At 36.2% G+C, this 5,926-nt stretch overlaps 1 long non-coding RNA gene across 1 annotated transcript in view; it reads left to right on the top strand.

Moving 5' to 3' along the window:
* The first annotated feature begins 1,240 nt into the window (after positions 1–1,240).
* The window catches only part of LOC130572101 (uncharacterized), a 33,279-nt gene continuing 28,593 nt past the window's right edge, over positions 1,241–5,926 (top strand). The window contains exon 1 of the long non-coding RNA XR_008965440.1: positions 1,241–1,301. This is a non-coding gene — a long non-coding RNA (uncharacterized LOC130572101). The remainder of the gene's footprint in view (positions 1,302–5,926) is intronic.

Genomic DNA, 5,926 nt, shown 5'->3' with positions numbered 1-5,926 from the left:
TGACAACACCTATTAGTTAATAGATCTTAAAACAGTGAGTTAAAAAGCAAACAATAGTACCTGTTTCTCTTAATGAAAATCAAGTCTTCATGTGGTTCTGCTTGTAAGACCCAAATTGCAGATGGTTCATTGTCTTTTTAATCCAAGGGGATCAATTTCAATAGAATAATAAAGGTCCTTCAAATGCTGTAGCTGTCTAATAAACTTCTGTTTACATTCTTGTCATATTTGCTCATATGCTTGAACAGAGAATAATACAATTAGCCCAGGGCCTATTTCTATGTTTTGTTTAATATTGCTCTTCATGTCTTTTGGGAAGTTAAACTTATTGGCAGAAGGTTATGGACTACAACAGCAGTGACTTATCACTGKTTTTTTGTGCTTCTTTTTTTCTGCAGCTGTGTATGAGTGTCATGATAGGTGTGGACTGAATTAGCAGCTTTGGTATACAGCACATTTTCCATCCATGGAAGCACCTTTTTTAACCCAAATATCTGGTGGTCTTTGTGTTGCTGTATGAAGTAAAGATTTCCAGGCATGGCACAGTAATTTATCATACAGGAAATATGTATTAAGGAAATAAACACTTTTCAAAATATTCCACCATGAGCCACTCCTGTACAGCTCTGCTGTATACTTGATTTTCTTTAGGCTTTTGATTTAGGCCAGCATTTATCATATCTACCACAATCAGATGAGAACTGAAGCTTGTCATCTAAGCTCTGCTCCCTAATCAGCTTGTTGAAGAATAGTTCGTTCTCCCCATCTTTAGGTAAGTGTTCAGGCCTTGGTGAGATAAATTACCTTCCAAAGGCATTGTAGAGTTTCTTGCCAATTATTATGCAAATCTATTGTTCAACAAAATTTCTATGTGTTTCATCAGCTATGAACTTGTACGCTACTCTTACATGACTTTCAGATTTTGAAAAGCCCAAACATGAAACTAGTGTCTCTTTAGAGGTTTTTCATGGCATTTCTTGCTGCAATAAAAGCTGAGAGTTTCCTAAAATAAGGTTTGGAAAAAAGACCAAACCCTTAATAGTTTTCCTCAGCATCCAGGAATGAGCTTGACTTATTGTTCCTTACTGTATGGTAAGGTGTGCCTTTGCTTAGTTTGATAGTTCCCAACTCCCTTGCTGGAAACGATAGTGATGATGGTTGCTGTTCGTGACTTTGTCTATCTCGTCATAGACCCCTTAGTTATCTCTTGCTATATCTGAGGAGAACTATTTTTATTACAGAAGTTTCCATTCTGGTTATCTCTGCTGGGACTAGACTCACCCATGATGATAAAAATGCAGGTGAGTTATTGGTTGATTCAGTAACCTGGCATGTTTCATTTCGCTGCAAACTTTTGYATTTTTTTTTCTTAATATATGATTAATTTTCTGACCATTGTTGAGCATGGAACTGACACTTTAGTAGGGCTCTCAATTACTACTCTAAAACCATATTTCTAAGTGACAAGGTCTATTTTATGTATGTAGTTCAGATTGTTTAATAACAATTTTAAATTTACTTGCATTGAATTTCATCTAGTATTTAGCACCCAGTCAGAAGGGTCCTCTGCAGTTCTTTACATTTGACCTTTGTCTTATCTGTCTTGAATAACTTCAACTGCACTTGTTTTTACTTTATAGTTCTTCCCTTTTTAGAGAACTCATAAATGGACTGAACAGCCAGCTACCAATTTTTACCTTTTTTATTCTGTGTGGGCCACAGCAAGTGACTGTTTCTTTCTGCTGTACTTCTGGACAGCTTTTTGTTTACGCTTTCTTGAGTCAAAACATTTCTGATATTTTTCAGTATTTTAAGATCCATTTCAGATATTTTTGCTAGCAATGGTKATATGAAAGTTTTCATTTGTGCTGGCAGTTCCTAGTAAAGTCTGTTTTGGAGGAAGTTTAGTCAGATTTGAATGATATAATTGGGGAAATTCCACTTGTAATGGAAATCTTTCAGTGAGGAAACAGTTTCTGAGTTTAGTTTGCAAGAAACATTACAGATATAGTCTATAATTCTCTCTTGTACATACAGTCAGCATTCTGCGTTCCTTCCTAAGCAGAAGTTATCAACTGCTTCCATGTGTCCTCTTTTTCTTTTTATTACTAAGGCAAGTCAGTTTATTACTTCAACGAAAAAGAAATCCAGAACAAAAAAATTAACCATATAATATTTTTGGCATGTCAGAAAGTGAATTGGTAACATTTAATACCTTTGGATTCTTTGTCATTAGTATGTGAAAAGAAAAAAAAATAGATATGATTTCTTAATGTAGAGAAGGAACACAGAACAAAGAAGCCCCTGTACAATTATACCCTTATGACTTATGCACCTGCCCCTCATGTGCCTTTCATGTGTATCTGGATCCAATCTAGATTTTTGGTCTGGGGTTTCCTTCCACCTTATTGGGTTCTTTCCCTGTGTCTATGCAGGCAGGCTGTTCATCGTTCGTATCTTGAGGAGCTGCAGGTTCTGCTGTCAGCTGTAGTTTCCTCTGGTCTCCTGATTTGTGTTTGTGMCGTATCTGCTCTCTGGCAGAGCACAGGAAACTAAAAACGCCACAGACTTAGGATAAACATTACCTAGCAACAATCAAAGCATCAGTGTGTTATCAATATTCTTGTGCTAAAGACAAAACACAGCATTGTACCCACTACTAGGAATATTACTCAGAAAATTAACTTCATGCCAACCAAATCCATCTCTAAACAAAATTTGGAATCTGTGGGCCTAAGCCTTCAYCTAATCATGCTAGGCAATAAAGCCAGGCAAATGACATAGTAGCCGCATGGTATAATAACTATATGTAACTCGTTCCACTGAAAACTTAGCTGTTTATGTTAAACAACTAATATCTCTCAATATCTATTAAAACTTTCCCAGGGAATCCCAGCTGTTACTTCTTTTAGGCTCTCCTCAGAATGCTTTTCAGACTCTTTCTCACTTTGCAATATGGCTGTTGACTTTCCCCTATTTAAGTACCAACCAGCTTTTTAAAAAGGAAACTCTSTACACTGTTTTGTCAAGATCTGATTTAACTACTTATCTCCTTAGTTGTGTATTATACTTCCAAAATAGGCTATTATTCTTAGATGGGCAGATATGGGTTGGATGGACAGATACTGCWGAAAGCCAAGTGAATGCAAAAAATWCTCCTGTTGTCTAACAAATCAACCAGAAAGTAAACTGTTAGAAATACCTCAGATCATCATTCCTACAAACAGTAATATTTTCTCCAGTTTAACAGGGATTTTCCTGTAGTTTGTAATAATCAGTGTTTAGGCTTGAAATTTCAGCTGCTTGCACCTATTGTATTTACTGGAGAGGTGAGGAAGACTTCCTGAAATCTAAATTGTAGCTCTTCAAAAGAAAAAAAAGGGSAATAAAATTATTTTTTGTTTCTTTTTTTCCCCTTTATTCAACAAGAAAGAAATAATTTCCTTTGTTACTTGACTTTATTATCTTATCAGATGCCACTGCTATATTTATGAATGAAAAGGCATTCTAAACYCTTGGGACAATACATAACAGATCAGAAAAAGATCTTTACTTGGACCTTTAGGTATTACTTTAATAAAATGATAGCCAGGGATCAAATCCCAGCTATGSATGTATTTGTGTCTGACATCTACTGTGTGAAAATGGGGAGTTTCCTGAATTCTCTACAAACTGAAGCTCTCACAGCCACAGGTCTCCACTGGGCATTTTTACAACTGTAATTGCCCATGATGATTACTTAATCACCCTTTTCTAGCCCATTAAAATTCACCATGACTTGCACAGCTACCTGAGTCATTGGGGGAAATCCGATGTAGGACTGTCTCACAGAAATACTGCCTGGTTTTAGCACAGTCCAGTGTCTCACTTGATCACATCAGTCAAAATGCTTCTCATCCTTGGAGAACATGTCAGCATCTTATAAGACCACATATTACTTTTTCTCTGCCTTTAGTGCTGTTTCTGTTAAGTCAAGTGAGTGTGTGATTCACAGTTTTTAACCTCTGTTCTCCTCAGAGACTGACACAACATGGAGGCAGTTTCCAGCACAGCTAATCTAACTTTTTCACCAGCTTCTTTTCCTACTAAGTACCTTTAAAGAATCTTTCCTACTTTGCAGTCTTTGGTCCTCACTGAAGCAGAATTCTGATAAACATAGATTACTCCTGGGATATTTATGCTGTTATACTTCCCTTTACTCCTAGAACTGTGATTGCATGATGACCTATGCCATCATAGTGTTTGAAGCTACCATAGGAAATAACTCATGCAGGGATCATAGTCTTCTACAATTTCCTTGAAGATATATATTCAGCAGAAAATCCTAGTAGAAGAAACCTCTTTCTGTTTAATACCAGTATTTCTGTGATGCTCCAAATTAGTGCATTCCTAGAGAGTTAGTGATTATTGTAACAAAACTCAATTTCATATGCTGGAGGACCACACAGTGTGATAGTTAGATTTTTAATATTTTCAAAGTAATGTGTTTCACATCCTGCACTAAAAATTCTCACTCTCTTTTTCAGTAGTTCTCTTTGGTAGTATCAAAGACTACTTTCAAGTCTCCAGCAGATTTCTAGCTGTCAGTGTCGGCTTATGACAAACCTTTCGGTAGCTTTTCACATCCATCATGTCATCACTAGTGGTGTCCACCTGGTACTATTCATTCCTAATTTGTCTTTGATGTTTTGCTTGGGTTACTATTCCAGCAACCCTTCCTCAGTTTTATTTAAAACTATCATCTGGTATTGGGCATGGCAGGAGGGAGCTCATCTTACTTTTGTAACACTGGCAGCTTATTTGCACCACARACGAATGGAGTTTTATTTATTCATTTAAGCTACTTGACTAAGTTCACCTTTTTGAATTATTTTATTTGGAGTAAAGTAGTAACCTTGAGGTTATAAACTAGACTTTAGGGCTAATACCTTTAAGGTAACTCTGAATTTGGCTTTTGCATCTGTAGCTAAGATTATTGTGTCCTATAGGCTTACATGGTATGTTATCCTGCTTTCCCACCTGGTCACAAGGTTTCACTGTTAAACCATTTTCAGAAGAGCATATGTTGCAAAATTCACTCATAACCTGTCACTTGTCAGAGGTCTGATCTTGCATGATGTGGGTTTGTAATTTACAAACAATATCCATGAAAAACAGAAACATATGAATTGCCATTCCTGCCACTGACCCATGCACCRAACTGCATAGGATGGTAGGTCCAGTCTCACTTGCATTTCTTCATATATAGTGGAAAGTATTTTTGCTCACTTGAAACTTCTGTGTCCAAAGCCACTTTAATATTGCTATCTGGTTCAACAATGAGAAAAAAAAAAAACCCATCAAAAAAGCCCTCACTGAATTTCTGCAAGGAGACAAATTTTATCATTACTATGATGTTAAATTAGCTACCAATTTACTTGTAAAACCTCATCAAATTCAATTTCATCTATGAAAAATAAATGCTGTAATTTGGAAAGGATTGCTGTTTTCCTCACTCATATCTATGTGAAATTGAATCTATTGAGCTTGTGCTTTAACTGCAAAACTGGTGGTTAACTGCATGGATATGTCCATAATTCTATTTGATTGATAAAAGCCATAAATTTATAATGCCTCTACTTGAGCTCAATAATTTAAAATTCAATATATTAATGAGAAATATGGAATTAAAATGATTTGATCAATGCATCATCCCTACACCTAATTTTCCCAGTGCACATTTGAAACAGAGGTAAAATACATGGATTCATTAGGTGATATTGCTTTTCTCCTCTCCTTGAAAAAGCAAGTTCTACTAGTCGGTGTTTTTTAAAACACTTCCTAAGATGGCTATAGGGGAAATTCTCCAGCAGGCTAGGATTTCTCAGCTGTGATTAATCTCTCTGGTGCTCGCTTCTGGAGTTCTGTTTCACATTGTCCCTTCATG

Source organism: Malurus melanocephalus, unplaced genomic scaffold (genome assembly GCF_030028575.1).
Source record: "Malurus melanocephalus ecotype Western Australia unplaced genomic scaffold, MMel_1.1 scaffold_0, whole genome shotgun sequence".
In the NCBI taxonomy this organism is placed as follows: domain Eukaryota; kingdom Metazoa; phylum Chordata; class Aves; order Passeriformes; family Maluridae; genus Malurus; species Malurus melanocephalus.
This window is presented reverse-complemented; position numbering and strand designations above follow the sequence as displayed.